An 18,022-nucleotide genomic window follows, 5' to 3' on the forward strand; every position below is an offset into this window, starting at 1 on the left:
TTCGACCGCGACTTTTCTTAAATTGTTTGCATTGACAGGGGCGGAGCGTTTTAGACACATACAAGATTCCACGCACCTGCCGCGAGCGCGAGTGATCTGACGGACGTCCCGTAAACACGCGGGGGCTGTTGAGTTGACATTAAACCCACATACGTTTAAGCGGGACTTTTGGCGTTTTTTAAATTAGATTTCATTTCTTTGAATTCGACGCAATTTAAATGTCAGCTATTTGTTTATACGTATCATATGATTTAATGAAGCGCGTTCATTTATCTCTTACCAAAGTAGGCTACATTTTCAAAGCTTGAATCTCATATTAATTAATTTGGGTGTCCAAAATGTTTGGCTAATTAACATACTCCAATGTTGACACAACCATATTAAATCAGCTTTGCAACTGCATGTACTGTAGGCCTACAGAAATGGAGACTGGTTGAATAAGACAGAACAGCGCCATCAACAGAATAAAAATTAAGGGGAAAAGTTAAAGCAACATCTCAATATTAGATTAATGGATTGTGCAGATTTAAACATCTCAAACCTATTTTTAGCCTAATATGATTTTGCATATATCATTTGGTTGCAAAATGTTCACTCAAGACTTTTCAGTCAGGATTTCCCTGTGTGCTTAAAGGGACAGTTCACCTAAAAATGAAAATTCTCTCATTATTTTCACACACTCACGCCCATCCCAGATGTGTATGATTTTCTTTATTCTGCTGAACACAAACAAAGATATTTAGAAGAATATTTAAGCTTGTAGGTCCATGCAATGCAAGTGAATGGTGACCAGACCTTTCAAGCTCCAAAGCTCACAGAGACAGCATAAAAGTAATCCATACAATTCCAGTGGTTTAATATAAGTCTTCGGAAGTCATGCAATCACTCTGGGTGAGAATCAGATCAATATTTAAGTCCTTTTTTAAAGATAAATCTCTACTTTTGCATTCTGAAAGTAAAAGTGGAGATTTATAGTAAAAAAAAAATTTAAATATTGATCTGTTTCTTACCCACACCTATCATATCACTTCTGAAGACATATATTAAACCACTGGAGTTGTATGGATTACATTTATGCTGCCTCTATGTGATTTCTGGAGCTTAAAAGGTCTGGTCAACATTTGCTTGCATTGAATGGACCTACAGAGCTTAACTATTCTTCTAAAAATCTTTGTGTTCAGCAGAAAAAAAGTAAGTCAACCTCATCTATGGCATGACAGTGAGTAACAGATGACTTTTGGGGCAGTGGAGAGCTTTTTTACAGTACTGAGAAAGGGCAGAATTGTCATGAGGCCAGTGTGTAGGAGGTGTCATCAGTGAAAATGCACTTTTCAGTGCTGTCCCTATTTTCCTTTTTTAACCATACTTTCATCATGATTTTTACATTCTAAGGATTGGGAAGCTATACTGGAGTGGTGGTGGCGTAGTGGGCTAAAGCACACAACTGTTATTCAGAAGGTTGCTGGTTCGATCCCCACAGCCACCACTATTGTGTCCTTGAGCAAGGCTCAACTTAACTCCAGGTTGCTCTGGGGGGATTGTCCCTGTAATAAGTGCACTGTAAGTTGTTTTGGATAAAAGCATCTGCCAAATGCATAAATGTAAATACTTTGGAGGACGTTTTGATTTAGGAATTCGGAGGTGTGACTGCGTGTGAGGTGAGGTGATGAAAGAGACTGGGAATGACAGGTTGTGTATCGACTAAGGAAGTTTATGAGAAGGCCTATGATTTTCAACTCTCATTGTTAGCAATGAACTCTGTAGCCATCTTACGTCACATATAATGCAATACCACTTCTAAATACCCTGACATAATGAGATTTTTTACATAAAGGTGTTCTTTACACTTGTGCAACATGTTTGTGTAACTTGTGTAACCTGCAGCTTTACATAAAGGCTACAATTTTTACATAAACAGATTTAACAATAGACATAAAAAATATACACACCTAAAAATATGTATCAGTGACAGAATCTGTGGGCATTTTATAAAATGCCCCAATTCACTTTTCCTATTGACAGATGGCACTAAATCTGTGGCTGTGCACCTCTTTACAGTTCATCTGAACATCATTATTTGGAAAATATATTCCATCAAAACAGTTTTGAGGTTAACTGATCTAAATGTATGTCACAGGAAACTAGTGATCTCTGAAATGTGATAATGTACGATTTGTGTACACATAATGTATTGAGATTTTAAGGAATAAAAAAACATACATTTTATTTTGAAGTGAAAAGGTAAAGTTAGACTCTTGGAGTAAGATGTCCCCCAGTGGCATGTTGCTGTGGGTGTTATTATTGTTTAATTGAATAGTAATATAATGTATGGGGTTATTGTTAAATAATTCCATGTGTTAGATGTACATTTCAAAGATCTTCACTATTCATTATAACATGCTAGTTGAGTGGAATTAAATCTGAATTCATAGTATTGCTATTATGACATCCCTTCAATTAAAAATATAGACATCTGTATATAGCCCTGAAGTTAACAGTATATAATTCATAAAAAAACATTCAGATGAATCTCTTTTGACTTGGATTTTGTTATATGATACATACATTTACATACATAATTACATTTGATTTAATGTTTTACTTTAAAGTTATATTCTGGATTCAAGACATTTTAATCTCAATAGACAGCATTTGTGGCATTATGTTGATTACCACAAAAATGCATTCAACTTCTCCCTCCTTTTCTTTTAAAAAAGCCAAAATATGGGTTACAGTGAGGCACTTACAATGGAAGTAAATGGGGCCAATCTGTAAACATTAAAATACTAACTGTTTCAAAAGTACAGCCATAAGATGTAAACAAAATGTGTGTTAACGTGATTTCTGTGTAATAAAATCACTTACTAACATTTTCAAGGTCATATCCAATTAATGACATAAATCCTAAAATGACTATAAAAGCTACATGATTTAAACAACATTGCAGCTCAAATAATACTCAAGTTTTAACAGAAGTATTCCTATACATGCTTTTATAAATTACAAGTTTCACATTTCTGCCTTTAAACCCTCCAATCATTGGCCCTATTCGCTTCTATTGTAAGTGCCTCACTGTAACCTCGATTTTCTTTTTGCATCTTTGTGTGTGTGTGTGTGTGTGTGTGTGTGTGTGTGGTAATCAACATTATATTAATCTATGTAATTGTCATCACCTGTTGGTAATTAATGACTCTATATATGTGTGCTTCCCATTGTGATGACATTATACCTTGAAAAAGGCTGATAGCAGAAACGTTGGTGAGATAAATAAAGAACAACTGAGTTGTGCAGTTATACTATTTTTAATCAACATTATATGCTGTTGATTGAGCTTAATGAGCCCAGAATATTCCTTTACATGACAACGTTACATTATTAAGAATGAAATCAGATGGCAGCTGGGAAAATTGTGCTTTGTTGGTCATCTTACCCCAGTAGTGGGTTTAGTTGAACCCCTTTTCACAATTTTTAATTTTGTGCTATGACAACTAAATTAAGACATGCTTTCATGTCTTCAGCTCTGACAAATTTATTTCTCAATATGTTATCCTACTAAAGATATTTTCCGTCAGTAAAAGGGGAGAACAGGGTTTGTACAGGATTCATGCCCGGAAGCCACGAAGGAAAGACCGGAAGGAAAAACACATCTGGGAGGTAGTTTTTTTATTTTTTTTTATTTGAGAAATTGAGAAAAACTTATCGAGTTTGAGGTGTGGATTGAATAACATCTGCTAAGTGTAACTAGCTGAGGTAGTGATCAGAGAAATATCATTACTTTGCAGTAGCCTACGTGGTTTCTCCTGTGTTATGATCAGGGAGTAATCTCGATCAGTGATTGCTGCGCACACTGCATTTTCACATCTAACATTACATTTTTCATACACCAATAGTTAAGGTTAGGTATAGGTTTGGATTGTAAACTTTATAAAACAGCCATTCCTCATACAGTGAGGAAAATAAGTATTTGAACACCCTGCTATTTTGCAAGTTCTCCCACTTAGAAAACATGGAGGGGTCTAAAATTGTCATCGTAGGTGCATGTCCACTGTGAGAGACATAATCTAAAAAAAAAAATCCAGAAATCACAATGTATGATTTTTTAACTATTTATTTGTATGATACAGCTGCAAATAAGTATTTGAACACCTGTCTATCAGCTAGAATTCTGACCCTCAAAGACCTGTTAGTCTGCCTTTAAAATGTCCACCTCCACTCCATTTATTATCCTAAATTAGATGCACCTGTTTGAGGTCGTTAGCTGCATAAAGACACCTGTCCACCCCATACAATCAGTAAGAATCCAACTACTAACATGACCAAGACCAAAGAGCTGTCCAAAGACACTAGAGACAAAATTGTACACCTCCACAAGGCTGGAAAGGGCTACGGGAAATTGCCAAGCAGCTTGGTGAAAAAAGGTCCACTGTTGGAGCAATCATTAGAAAATGGAAGAAGCTAAACATGACTGTCAATCTCCCTCGGACTGGGGCTCCATGCAAGATCTCACCTCGTGTGGTCTCAATGATCCTAAGAAAGGTGAGAAATCAGCCCAGAACTACACGGGAGGAGCTGGTCAATGACCTGAAAAGAGCTGGGACCACCGCTTCCAAGGTTACTGTTGGTAATACACTAAGACGCCATGGTTTGAAATCATGCATGGCACGGAAGGTTCCCCTGCTTAAACCAGCACATGTCAAGGCCCGTATTAAGTTTGCCAATGACCATTTGGATGATCCAGAGGAGTCATGGGAGAAAGTCATGTGGTCAGATGAGACCAAAATAGAACTTTTTGGTCATAATTCCACTAACCGTGTTTGGAGGAAGAAGAATGATGAGTACCATCCCAAGAACACCATCCCTACTGTGAAGCATGGGGGTGATAGCATCATGCTTTGGGGGTGTTTTTCTGCACATGGGACAGGGCTGACTGCACTGTATTAAGGAGAGGATGACCGGGGCCATGTATTGCGAGATTTTGGGGAACAACCTCCTTCCCTCAGTTAGAGCATTGAAGATGGGTCAAGGCTGGGTCTTCCAACATGACAATGACCCGAAGCACACAGCCAGGATAACCAAGGAGTGGCTCTGTAAGAAGCATATCAAGGTTCTGGCGTGGCCTAGCCAGTCTCCAGACCTATACCCAATAGAGAATCTTTGGAGGGAGCTCAAACTCCGTGTTTCTCAGCGACAGCCCAGAAACCTGACTGATCTAGAGAAGATTTGTGTGGAGGAGTGGGCCAAAATCCCTCCTGCAGTGTGTGCAAACCTGGTGAAAAACTACAGGAAACGTTTGACCTCTGTAATTGCAAACAAAGGCTACTGCACCAAATATTAACATTGATCTTCTCAGGTGTTCAAATACTTATTTGCAGCTGTATCATACAAATAAATAGTTAAAAAATCATACATTGTGATTTCTGGATTTTTTTTTAGATTATGTCTCTCACAGTGGACATGCACCTACGAGGACAATTTCAGACCCCTCCATGATTTCTAAGTGGGAGAACTTGCAAAATAGCAGGGTGTTCAAATACTTATTTTCCTCACTGTATGTGCCTGTACAGCAGTAGGCCTACCGACAACAGGTATTAAAGACGCTTTTAATACCACCATTGGCTATATTTAAAGCTTATTACGGCAGCTTTCCGTAAGCAGAATGAGTCAAACGATTTCCGTCAAATCCATAAATCGCGTGTCAACACGGAAGAACTGTCCATGGTTCCTGAGGAAATAAGGTGAGAGTAACTTCCATGTTACACAGAGACTGCTGGCAGAATGACTGAAGAAAGCTGCGTCGGCGAAAATGAGAGGTATTCCTCTAACGACAGCTCACGTGAAACTTGTATTTTTTGCTCGATCGCAAACGACGACCATAAACTCAGATATTGGTTGATGTAAGTTGACACTATCTACTTTCTTTCTTGTTATCCGGTAGGCTTAAACTACTACAAAAGATTGCTACCTCTTTCTAAAAGGTAAAAATACAAACAATGGGTTTGACAGTGTTCTTCACACAGCACTGTAGATTCCAAAGGGTCATTTTTGTTGTCATCCGTCCGAGAGGAAGACAAGTGTTGACGAACTACAAAGTCAAATGTCAACAAAGGACTTCCTAAAACACCGTCCTCTGAACAAATGTTAATACTTCGAGAACAGTATGTGCTGTGCTATACGTCTCGAAGCATTTACATAAAAATTTCTTTTTTAGAATGTAGTTGTCGGCAACTGTTTTACTTTCACATGGGGAAATACCATGTTCAACTAGGCGGAGTTAGTCGGTTGACTGTAGCCTACCCAGAGACATTGTACGACTTTTCTGTCTCCGTAACAAGGCTTTAAGTAAAAAGTCAAATTATAAAAATGTGTGTGTTCTCTAGCTATGGTTTTGTAACGAGGACTCCGGCAAGTTGGGATCCATCTGCGGTTGTTTATTTATAAGAAAAACACAAGTCGTACAAGCAAGGTCGTGGGCAGGCAAACAGAGAATATAGAACAGGCAGAGGTCTGGGCAGGCAGCAAACAAACGTAGTACGGAACAGGCAAGAGGTAAACAAGGCAGGCAGCAAACTGACAGGGTCTAAGTAACAGGCTGGATCGGTACACAGAATAACTTTAAGGGAGTCAGAGAATAACTTGCTTGGTAATGTCGCCGGGGCAAACAAGACTTCGCAAAGAAGGACTAAACACGGCTAAATAGGGTAGGGTAACACAAAACAACTGGGGATTAATCAGACCTAGGTATGCGGGCAGAAGGGAAATGTAGTTTAATTGATCAGAATTCGGGTGAAAGCGATCTCTGACGACTGAGGGAGGAGGCGCCTTCACCGGCGACAGATTTTGTATATTGGTTTGAAACACCCATCTAAAAAAAAATGGATGTTATCAAACTCAAATTCACATTCTTATTTTTGTTGTAGCAGTTGGGGAAACAGGTGAACACAAAACCACTCTAGCATGCTAGTATAATTAGGGTCAGCTATATAATGAAGGTAGGTTTTAGCCAAAAGGTTACTGCGACCTGTGTTCTAAGGACAACATTTTATTTATTTTTTCTGTAAATGTCAAGTCAGGGCAAGTTGTAATGTAGTTGAAATGTTATACATTTATTCAATGTATTAATTACAGTTTGGTTGGCAAAAACAATGGTTTTGTATTTTTGTATGTTACCTTTTTAGATTTTTGAGTTTCATGAAATTGTGTTATTTTTTTGTACTTTGTAATTGTTTTAGACTCTTGTCCTGAGAACATTGTTTAAACTTTGTTAAAGGGATAGTTAATCCACAAATGAAAATTCTCTCATCATTTACTTACCCTCATTTAATTCCAGATGTGTATGACTTTCTTTCTTCTGCTGAACACAAATTAAGATTTTTAGGAGAATATCTCCGCTCTGTAGGTTCATACAATGTAAGTGAATGGTGACCAGACATTTGAAGCCCCAAAAATCACATAAAGGCCAAAGAAGAGTAATCCATACGACTCCAGTGGTTAAATCCATATTTTCTGAAGCGATATGATAGATGTGGGTGAAAAACAGATCAATATTTAAGTCCCTTTTTTACAGCAAATCTCCACTTTCACATTCTTTCAAATTTTTGAATATCTGGTTACCGATCACCTCCTTGTTTGGACCTACAGAGCTGAGATATTCTAATAAAAATCTCCATTTGTGTTCAGCAGAAGTTCATACACATCTGGGATTAAATGAGGGGAAGTAAATGATGAGAGAATTTTCAGTTTTGGGTGAACTATCCCTTTAAAAGCTACCTTCATTATGTAGTTCACCCTTGCCACAATGTACACTAGTGTGGTTGTATGTTATTCATAATTCAATAAAAAATAAAAAAAATATCTTGGACAAAACTGTTTGCCATTAGTAAAATCAATGGATTCTTATTATGTAATAGTATTAAAACTATGAATTATCAGTGGGTGAACACAGTACATATACTATAAACCACATCGATGCTAACCAACATAAACAATAGAAATGGTCTTTCAGTACCTGAAGATGGAAATATAATTACATGTTTAGAATATTCATATCAATGTGAAAGTAAATAAAAATGTTCTGTGATTCTTTGACAGGATAAGGACATGGTTTGCTTCCAGGACATTTTTCCAAGCGCACCTCATCACTACCTGGTTATACCAAGGAAACATATCCATAGTTGTTTGTCACTCAAAGTGGATGATATCAGTCTATGTAAGGGGATGTTTTTTCAGGGATGCATTTGATTATTAGAGTGAGAATCCTTATTTTGCTAAAAGACTGTTTTGTGTTTATTTGTAGCCAGCAGGGGGCAGTAATAGTGTAGGCTTTAAAAAAAGCATTTTGAGGATAGGCCTAATTCACAGACTCACAGAATAACAGTTGTGGCTAATTACCAGTAAACTTGTATGGTGGTCAGAACCAATTGGTTCTGAGCTGGTCCTGAAACCAAGTCAACAAAATGAAGAATCCAGCCCTGGCTTACTTTGCATTGATTAGACTAAACAATCATGATACGGTGGGCGTTTTTAGTAATTGATTAGGTAAAAAAAAACATGCATGTAAACGAGAAAATAAAGGGCCTTTTACTTACAATAGTTAAGTAAGAATGTGATTTTCCTGAACATTGAGGAGGATGGAAGAGATGGGAAAAGCTGTATTGAAAGCCAAGAATGTCACAGATTTTGAAGACATCAGGTATATATATATTCTACAACATTAAGATCATATTTGTTAAGTGTTCATTTGGATGAAGCACTTGTTAAATGAGTATATGACTGTGTGTCGGCCTAGGGTTCCACATTCCACCAAATATCACTGTCCCGCACCTGCACCTGCACGTTCTTGCACCTTTCAGTCAACTGTATATAGAGACGAGGTTCAAGTACATAAATAAATCGTACCTCACTGTGAGTAAACTAAATAAACCTCTTATCACACTTGATTTTTGCTTATCTCACTCGCTCTCTCTCACCCACACTCTTCATTATTTGTGTGTGTGTTTTCTTATAGGTGGAAAAGATGCTTAACATTCTAAAAAAGAAAAAAAGATTTGATTATCAGAAATGGATATGTAATAAATGGATGCCTTTTTGACGGAAATGCTCATAATCACAAGCCACTTTATTGCAGGGCAGTGGTCTTTATTTATTTTTTACGTGGTTTGGTTTCATCCTTAATGGCCAGCCATGTTTTTTTTTATTTGTTTTTAATGCAAAAGACTAGGATGTTAATCTTAGAAATGATGATGACTATAACTGAATTGTATAGTATGTAGAAACCGAACAATATAATCTGAATAATTATGTTTTTTAAACTGATGGAATTGTTGATTTATGTGCAATTATGTAAACATATTCTACACTAACTTGTTGATTCATTGTCACGCCATTGTATGCTGTGTTCATGTTTGAATGGTCTGATTTAAATCAGCTAGCATCCTTTTACCAGACCAATTGTTACATAGCATCAAATGACCTACTTTTGATATGTGCAAAAATATTGATTTTTCATAAAATTACACAAAAACTTACCATAAACTTGAAGCTCTAAAAATCCCAAAATTTTGATAAAGTTACAAGTCCAAACTCGCCTCCATGCTGCTGTTTTTTTTTTTTTTTTTTTTTTTTTGTAAATGTATCTGTTTGTATTGGCTACTTCAACACACTGCTTCTTTTAAACCCATTGGAAAATTCTTTCATCCTTCACGAACCATTATATTATTCCAAACCCTTATGATTTCTTTCTCCCATAGAACAGAAAAGGAGATGCTGCTCTGTTCCATACAACAAAAGCATACTGTGACTTCATAAAGTTATTATTGTTTTACTGAAGATTACCATATTAGCGTGTCGTTACTTAACATGACTTGGGTATCAACCAAAAATATTATCTAAATTGTTATCAAACTAATTTCTCTGACTCAAACTCTAAGCCTAAATCATCAACATAAACATTGCAGATCTCCACAACCCATAATAAGCAAGCTCAATGTAATCATATTTAAGAAACATTATACAAGAATGGACATTCAGGGTTCAGACCTCAGGGTGAAAATAGTATATATATATACACTGATCAGCCACAACATTAAAACCATCTGCCTAATATTGTTTAGGTCCTGCTTGTTCTGCAAAAACAGCACCAACATGAGTCCAACTATTCTTCTCACCACAGTTGTACAGACCGGTTATCTGAGTTACTGTAGAGTTACGTTTGTCAGTTCAAACAAGTCTGGCCATTCTCTGTTGACCTCTCTCATCAACAAGGCGTTTCCATCCACAGAACTGCCACTCACTGGATGTTTTTAGTTTTTGCCACCATTCTCAATTCTAGAGACTGTTTTGTGTGAAAATCCCAGGAGATCAGCAGTTACAGAAATACTCAAACCAGCCCACCTGGGACCAACAATCATCTGTGCGATTATCTAATCAGCCAATCATGTGACAGCAGTGCATAAAATCATGCAGATACGGGTCAAGAGCTTCAGTTAATGTTCGCTTCAACCATCAGAATGGGGGAAAATGTGATCTCAGTGATTTGGAGCGTGGCATGATTGTTGGTGCCAGATGGGCTGGTTTGAGTATTTCTGTAACTGAGTATTTGTAATCTGAGTATTGAGTGTGTATATATATATATATATATATATATATATATATATATATATATATATATACTACTGGTTAAAAGTTTTGAAACACTCATTCTTAATTATGTTTTTTTTTTTTTTTTTCACATTTTAGAATAATAGTAAAGTCATTAAAACTATGCAATAACATAAATGGAACTGGGAATTATGTTGTGACTAAACAAAATCCAAAATAAATCAAAATTGTGTAATATTTGTGCATCTTCAAAGTAGTCACCTTTTGCCTACATTTTGCAGAAATGTACTCTTGACATTTTCTCAACCAACTTCTTGAGGTATCACCCTGGGATGCCTTTTAAACAGCATTGAAGGAGAGCCCATCTATATTGGGCAATTAGTGGCTGCTTTTCTTTATTATAAGTCATACATTTTAAAATTGTTTTTTTTTTTTTTTTTTTTAAATAATTTTAGTTTTATAATGAAAATAAATTAATATGTTGGCATAATTACATTTTTGTCTACAAAACTAATTTCAAACATTTAAGCATACACTTCAGATCAAACGATTTTTAAGATCATGAGAAACATTTCAGTCAAGTGTTTCAAAACTTTTGACCGGTAGTGAATGTATATATATACAGTCAGGGCCATAAATATTGGGACATCGACACAATTCTAATCTTTTTGACTAGATGTGCTTTAACTGCAGACTTTCAGCTTTAATTTGAGGGTATTTACATCCAAATCAGGTGAACGGTGTAGGAATTACAACAGTTTGTATATGTGCCTCCCACTTTTTAAGGGACCAAATGTAATGGGACAGATTAGCAAATAAATCAAACTTTCACTTTTTAATACATGGTTGCAAATCCTTTGCAGTCAATTACAGCCTGAAGTCTGGAACGCATAGACATCACCAGACGCTGGGTTTCATCCCTGGTGATGTTCTGCCAGGCCTCTACTGCAACTGTCTTCAGTTCCTGCTTGTTCTTGGGGCATTTTCCCTTCAGTTTTGTCTTCAGCAAGTGAAATGCATGCTCAATCGGATTCAGGTCAGGTGATTGACTTGGCCATTGCATAACATTCCACTCCTTTCCCTCTTTGGTTGCTTTCGCAGTATGCTTCGTGTCATTGTCCATCTGTACTGTGAAGCGCCGTCCAATGAGTTCTGAAGCATTTGGCTGAATATGAGCAGATTATATTGCCCGAAACACTTCAGAATTCATCCTGCTGCTGTTGTCAGCAGTCACATCATCAATAAATACAAGAGTACCAGTTCCATTGGCAGCCATACATGCCCACGCCATGACACTACCACCACCATGCTTCACTGATGAGGTGGTATGCTTTGGATCATGAGCAGTTCCTTTCCTTCTCCATACTCTTCTCTTCCCATCACTCTGGTACAAGTTGATCTTTGTATCATCTGTCCATAGGATGTTGTTCCAGAACTGTGAAGGCTTTTTTAGATGTTGTTTGGCAAACTCTAATCTGGCCTTCCTGTTTTTGAGGCTCAACAATGGTTTACATCTTGTGGTGAACCCTCTGTATTCACTCTGGTGAAGTCTTCTCTTGATTGTTGACTTTGACACACATAGTCCTACCTCCTGGAGAGTGTTCTTGATCTGGCCAACTGTTGTGAAGGGTGTTTTCTTCACCAGGGAAAGATCATCTTTGGTCATCCACCACAGTTGTTTTCTGTGGTCTTCCGGGTCTTTTGGTGTTGCTGAGCTCACCGGTGCATTCTTTCTTTTTAAGAATGTTAACAGTTGATTTGGCCACACCTAATGTTTTTGCTATCTCTCTGATGGGTTTGTTTTGATTTTTCAGCCTAATGATGGCTTGCTTCACTGATAGTGACAGCTCTTTGGATCTCATATTGAAAGTTAAGAGCAACAGATTCCAAATGCAAATAGCACACTTGAAATGAACTCTGGACCTTTTATCTGCTCCTTGTAAATGGGATAATGAGGGAATAACACACACCTGGCCATGGAACAGCTGAGCAGCCAATTGTCCCATTACTTTTGGTCCCTTAAAAAGTGAGAGGCACATATACAAACTGTTGTAATTCCTACACCGTTCACCTGATTTGGATGTAAATACCCTCAAATTAAAGCTGAAAGTCTGCAGTTAAAGCACATCTTGTTCGTTTCATTTCAAATCCATTGTGGTGGTGTATAAAAGATTAGAATTGTGTCGATGTCCCAACATTTATGGACCTGACTGTATACACACACACAAAATGGTGAAATTTATTTGTAGGCCTACAATGTAGCTATACTGTAGAACATTCATTGTAACATGGAAATCCAGAAACTGAGTTTAACATAGGCTGCTGCACACATTTGATTAGTGGCATGTATGGTATTTATTTATTTATTTTTTAAACAAGGAATCTACTCTTATGTGAGAAACATCCCCTAAATACTGTAGTTGCGAAATCTGTGCATTTAAAAAGTGGCTCAATGTTCAGAATTTATAATTATATACACAACCATATAGAAAACAGCAATTAGAGCTGTTAAAGAGATATTTGGCATGCAATAATTTAAAAACAATATAGGCAAGTGGGACAATTATTGTATCCAAAATCGTGTTTCCTAATTTTGGCTAAGATAGGCTAAAGAGAGGCTTTTTCAACGATGGATGCCCCTCTATATTAAGAATAAATTTTTTAGTTGAAAAAATATGTTAGCAATTCATTAACAATTTTGTGTTTGTTTGAGTTTGTCATTAAAACAGGCAAAACATGTATTTTCTTCTTCTTCTTCATCTTCTTCTTCTCGCTTGCTGGTTCTTTATCGGCAACGTGGTCCCATCACTGATCTATATATCTATATATATAACAATATATATATAGATCAGTGGGTCCTATCCTTTATTACTTAACACTATTCACTTACAACAACTTCTATAAGGCAGTATAACAGATTAAAATAGACTATATTGATTAATTAATTGGTGATACGTATAGGAACAACAGAGGGTCCACCATTCAATTCACTAGCTGGAACATTAAAGGCATGAACAGACCATGCTCGTCTTCAAAAACTTGATTTAAATTGTGTCATTAACCCAGTCTTAGATCGTTTGAACCCGAATTCCGACACGATTCCCTTCAGTGGAGAAGACTCAGTATTCAGCAATTATAATATCAGATCATGCTCTGTTAATTCTTGATTTACGGTTTACTCTTATCGTATATCGCCCAGCTTGGAGATTTAACTCTACCTTGTTAGCAGATAAAAATATTAATTAATTAATTCATTCATCCATTCATATCTACTGCGATAGATAACTTTTTGGGGTTTTTTTTAAAAGAAAAGAAAACTACAACAAATTGATTCTATTGATTCTATAGCCATAATAGATCACTCTTTAGCTCCCTCAGGAATTATTTATTTATTTATATTTATTTTTTTTATTTTTTTTTATAGAATGGAACTTAAAGCACAATATGAAAAAGTTGAAAAAAGTAAATCAGCCTCCAGGCTAATTCCACAGATTCGTAACATATCCCAACAACTGACAGTAGACCCTGAAGAAATTGATGACACTTTCAAAGAATATTATTCAGATTTTAATATTTTACACTTCAGTTCCCTTTCACCCTCTCGCCTTTCCACTGATGTCTCTACCTCTCTTCCCACAATAAATGTATTTTCCATGCTTGATGAAAAACTGCCACAGACACACTTAGCTCTACTTTAACAACTTGTCTAGACAACATTTGTCCTCTCTCCTCTAGACCAGCACGTACTACACCACCAAGCCCCTGGCTGTCTGACATCCTTCTTGAACATCGGGCTGACCTCGGGGCAGCTGAGAGTAGATGGCAGAAATCTAAAGATCCAGCAGATCTAGGTAACTATCAGCTTCTGCTTGCAACTTTCTCAGATAACATTAAAGCTGCAAAAACCTCCTATTACCAGACAATGATCAACAGCACCACAGACACTCGTAGCTTGTTTAGAACATTCAACACACTTCTCTGTCCTCCCCCTCCACCACCTGACACATCACTGACAGCAGATATCTTCACCACATTTTTTACTAATAAGGTTACAACCATCAGCAATACATTCACAGCACCACACCCTGTCAAACACATGTCTCCTGTATGCAACTCTTCTTTCTCTATGTTCTCTCCTCTGACTGACACTGCAACCACCCTACTACTTGTTCCCTTGACCCCATTCCTTCTTACCTTCTCCAGGCCATCTCTCCATCCATCTTACCTGGACTCACACACATAATTAACGTGTCTCTACTTACAGGCACTTTTCCCACTACATTTAAGCAGGCTCGAGTAACGCCTCTGCTGAAAAAACCTGCACTTAACCCCACACAGATAGAACACTACAGACCAGTCTCTCTCATCCCATTCATGGCAAAAACACTTGAAAGGGCAGTTTTCAATCAGATCTCTGCCTATCTCTCACAGAACAAGCTGCTGGATGACAATCAGTCAGGCTTCAAAAGTGGACACTCCACCAAGACTGCCCTGCTGTCTGTCACTGAGTCGCTGAGACAAGCTAGAGCTGAATCCAGATCATCCGTTCTAATTCTGCTGGACCTTTCTGCAGCCTTTGACACAGTCAACCATCAGATCCTACTCTCCACCCTCTATACTCTGGGCATCACAGGAACTGTGCTTGACTGGTTTAACTCCTATCTCTCAGGTAGGTCCTTCAAGGTAGCCTGGAGAGGTGAGGTATCCAAGCCACATCAGTTACTTACTGGGGTACCTCAGTGATCAGTACTTGGGCCACTTCTCTTCTCTATATACACAACTTCACTGGGACCCATCATTCAGTCTTAGTTTCTCAGTCTGGTTTCTCTTACCACTGCTACGCTGATGACACACAACTCTACTTGTCTTTCCAGCCCAACGACACCACAGTGACTGCTCGAATCTCTGCCTGCCTGGCAGACATCTTGGCCTGGATGAAGGAACACCACCTGCAACTCAACCCAGCCAAGACCGAACTCCTTGTCTTTCCAGCCAACCCTGCTGTTGAACACAACATCACCATGCAGCTGGGTACAACTAAAGTATCGCCTTCCAAAACGGTCAGAAATCTAGGGGTAGCCGTTGATAACAAGCAAAATTTCACAGACCACATCTCAAAGACTGCAAGATCATGTAGATTTACATTCTACAATATCAGGAAGATAAGACCCTTTCTCTCTGAACATGCCACACAACTGCTTGATCAGTCACTTGTCATAACTAGACTGGACTACTGTAACTCTCTCATTGCAGGCCTCCCTGCATTTGCAATTAGACCTCTGCAAATGATCCAGAATGCAGCAGCACGTCTGGTCTTTAATGAACCAAAGAGAGCACAAGTTACACCACTCTTTGTCTCTCTCCACAGGCTGCCTGTTGATGCACATATTAAATTCAAGGCTCTGATGCTGGCATACAAAACAGTCACTGGGTCTGCCCCAGCATACTTAAAATATTTCTGCAGAACTACATGCCCACCAGAAGCCTACAGTCAGCTAAGGAACGTCGCCTTGTCGTACCAGCACAAAGAGGCACCAAATCACTTTCCCGGACTTTCAGTTTCATCATACCACGTTGGTGGAATGACCTTCTGAACTCCATCCGTGAAGCTGACTTACTCTCTGTCTTAAAAAACATCCATGAGCACTTAAATAGTCACTACAAAAAATAATTCTTATTGCTCTTTAATCTGTTTTGTATACTATTCTGATGCTAGTGCAACTTTGTAATATGGCACTTTTCGTACCACTGTCTCTTTAAGATGATTCGCTTATGTTTTCCTCTTTTGTAAGTCGCTTTGGATAAAAGCATCTGCCAAATGAATAAATGTAAATTTAGGTGATAATTCGGGTATGTCAGCTTTTTTGAAAGACTTGGATATTTCGACAATTAACAGAGCAGCCAATCGACCTGCAAGAGATTTTCAACTCAACATTAGTGTAATGTAAAATGGTAAAACCCCTGGCCCCAACAGCTATCCTGTGGAATTTTATAAAGCTTTTTTTTTTTTTCAAAATTAGCCCCACTTCTTCTAAAAATGTTTGAAAACTTTTTAAATAATGCAAAATTACCACAGACACTTTACAGAAGCATTCATCACACTTCTTTTGAAGTTCAGACCAATGTCTTTGTTAAATGTTGATGTAAAAATACTTTCCATATTGTTAGCATCTAGCATTAATACTATTATACCAGAAATTGTCTCTCCAGATCAGAAGGGCTTTATCAGGGGTCATTGCTCATTTACCAATATAAGGAGGCTTCTTGGTATATAGCATTTGCCTGCATCCAGGGAGGCCTCAGAGGTGGTGGTATCCCTGAATGCAGAGAAGGCATTCGACAGAATGTAGTGCAACTATTTATTTGCATGGACGCACTTTATATTAGGTGGCATTAACTACTATGTTCTTAACCATTTGATACAATGTACTTATTATGTACATTCCTGTTGTTGCATTGTAATTACATTGAAATACTTGCATTTAATTACATTTATAGATACACTGTTAACTTTGCCCGTAATCCTACCCTTACTCCTAAACCTACATGTACCTCAACTTCAGTAGCAGCAAATTAATTTTGCCCATCCTTTAACTGTTTTACAGAGTGTTTCCTGATTAATTCCCTGGCTTTACACATTAAGGATTTGAATATTTGGGAGTCTATATAACCTGCACTTTTCCAGGTGTTAATGCAAATATATTTTTTACCATTTATAAACAAAATGAAATCTGATCCTCAGAGATGGAATGCATTGCACTAATCTTTAGCAATTTTTATAAATTGTATAAAAATGAATGTTTTACCCAGGTATTTATACTTATTTCAGTCTCTCCCAGTTTTTCACCCAAAGTACTTTTTTCACTCACTTGGATGGGGAAGAATCCCAGATTCACAAGGAGGATTAGCCCTTCCTTACTATTGAGCCACAAATCTTAAAAATATTATTTGTTGGCATAAGTCCCTTGAGGCTAACTGGTGTAAGGCAGAAGAAATTACTTGTTCCTCCACATCACTCTCTGCTTTAATTACAATGAAATTGCCTTTTTTTCCCTCTCAGTATACTTCAAGCCCAGTTGAACGCTCTGCACTTAGGATATGGTCTCAATTTAGGCAAATTAATAAACTTAATTACTTTTTTATGTTAAGTCCTATCTGCAATAATCCTGCTGCAAAATGGAAAGTACTTTTGTACAGTAGCAGAAGGTAGGCTTGGTCAAATGTGATTTTTATACTTATAACACTTTTGCCAATTTTAGTGATCTTTCTGAGAAATTTCAGCTGTCACAGTCCAGCCTGTTTCGTGACTATCAAGTCCGACAAACTCAGAGACCAGCCTTCCCTTTTCTACCACCTACTTCATTATTAGATACATTTTACAGATTCCTATGGTCTTTAAAGGTCATATTTTAGTAATATATAATAT

The 18,022-nt window shown here is 37.5% G+C and overlaps 1 long non-coding RNA gene across 2 annotated transcripts; it reads left to right on the plus strand.

The window, feature by feature from the left end:
- Positions 1-5,584: 5,584 nt before the first annotated feature.
- LOC127622158 (uncharacterized) lies at positions 5,585-16,808 on the plus strand. 2 transcript variants are annotated; one of them, XR_007967952.1, is made up of 6 exons: positions 5,585-5,894; positions 8,089-8,689; positions 8,786-8,901; positions 14,332-14,447; positions 15,028-15,265; positions 15,471-16,808. It is a non-coding gene; the product is annotated as an uncharacterized LOC127622158 (long non-coding RNA). The 2 variants fall into 2 exon arrangements; XR_007967951.1 differs by lacking the exons at positions 14,332-14,447; positions 15,028-15,265; positions 15,471-16,808 and adding an exon at positions 9,005-10,607 and having other exon boundaries at positions 5,660-5,894.
- Positions 16,809-18,022: the final 1,214 nt, after the last annotated feature.

This window comes from Xyrauchen texanus, chromosome 28 (assembly GCF_025860055.1).
Source record: "Xyrauchen texanus isolate HMW12.3.18 chromosome 28, RBS_HiC_50CHRs, whole genome shotgun sequence".
In the NCBI taxonomy this organism is placed as follows: domain Eukaryota; kingdom Metazoa; phylum Chordata; class Actinopteri; order Cypriniformes; family Catostomidae; genus Xyrauchen; species Xyrauchen texanus.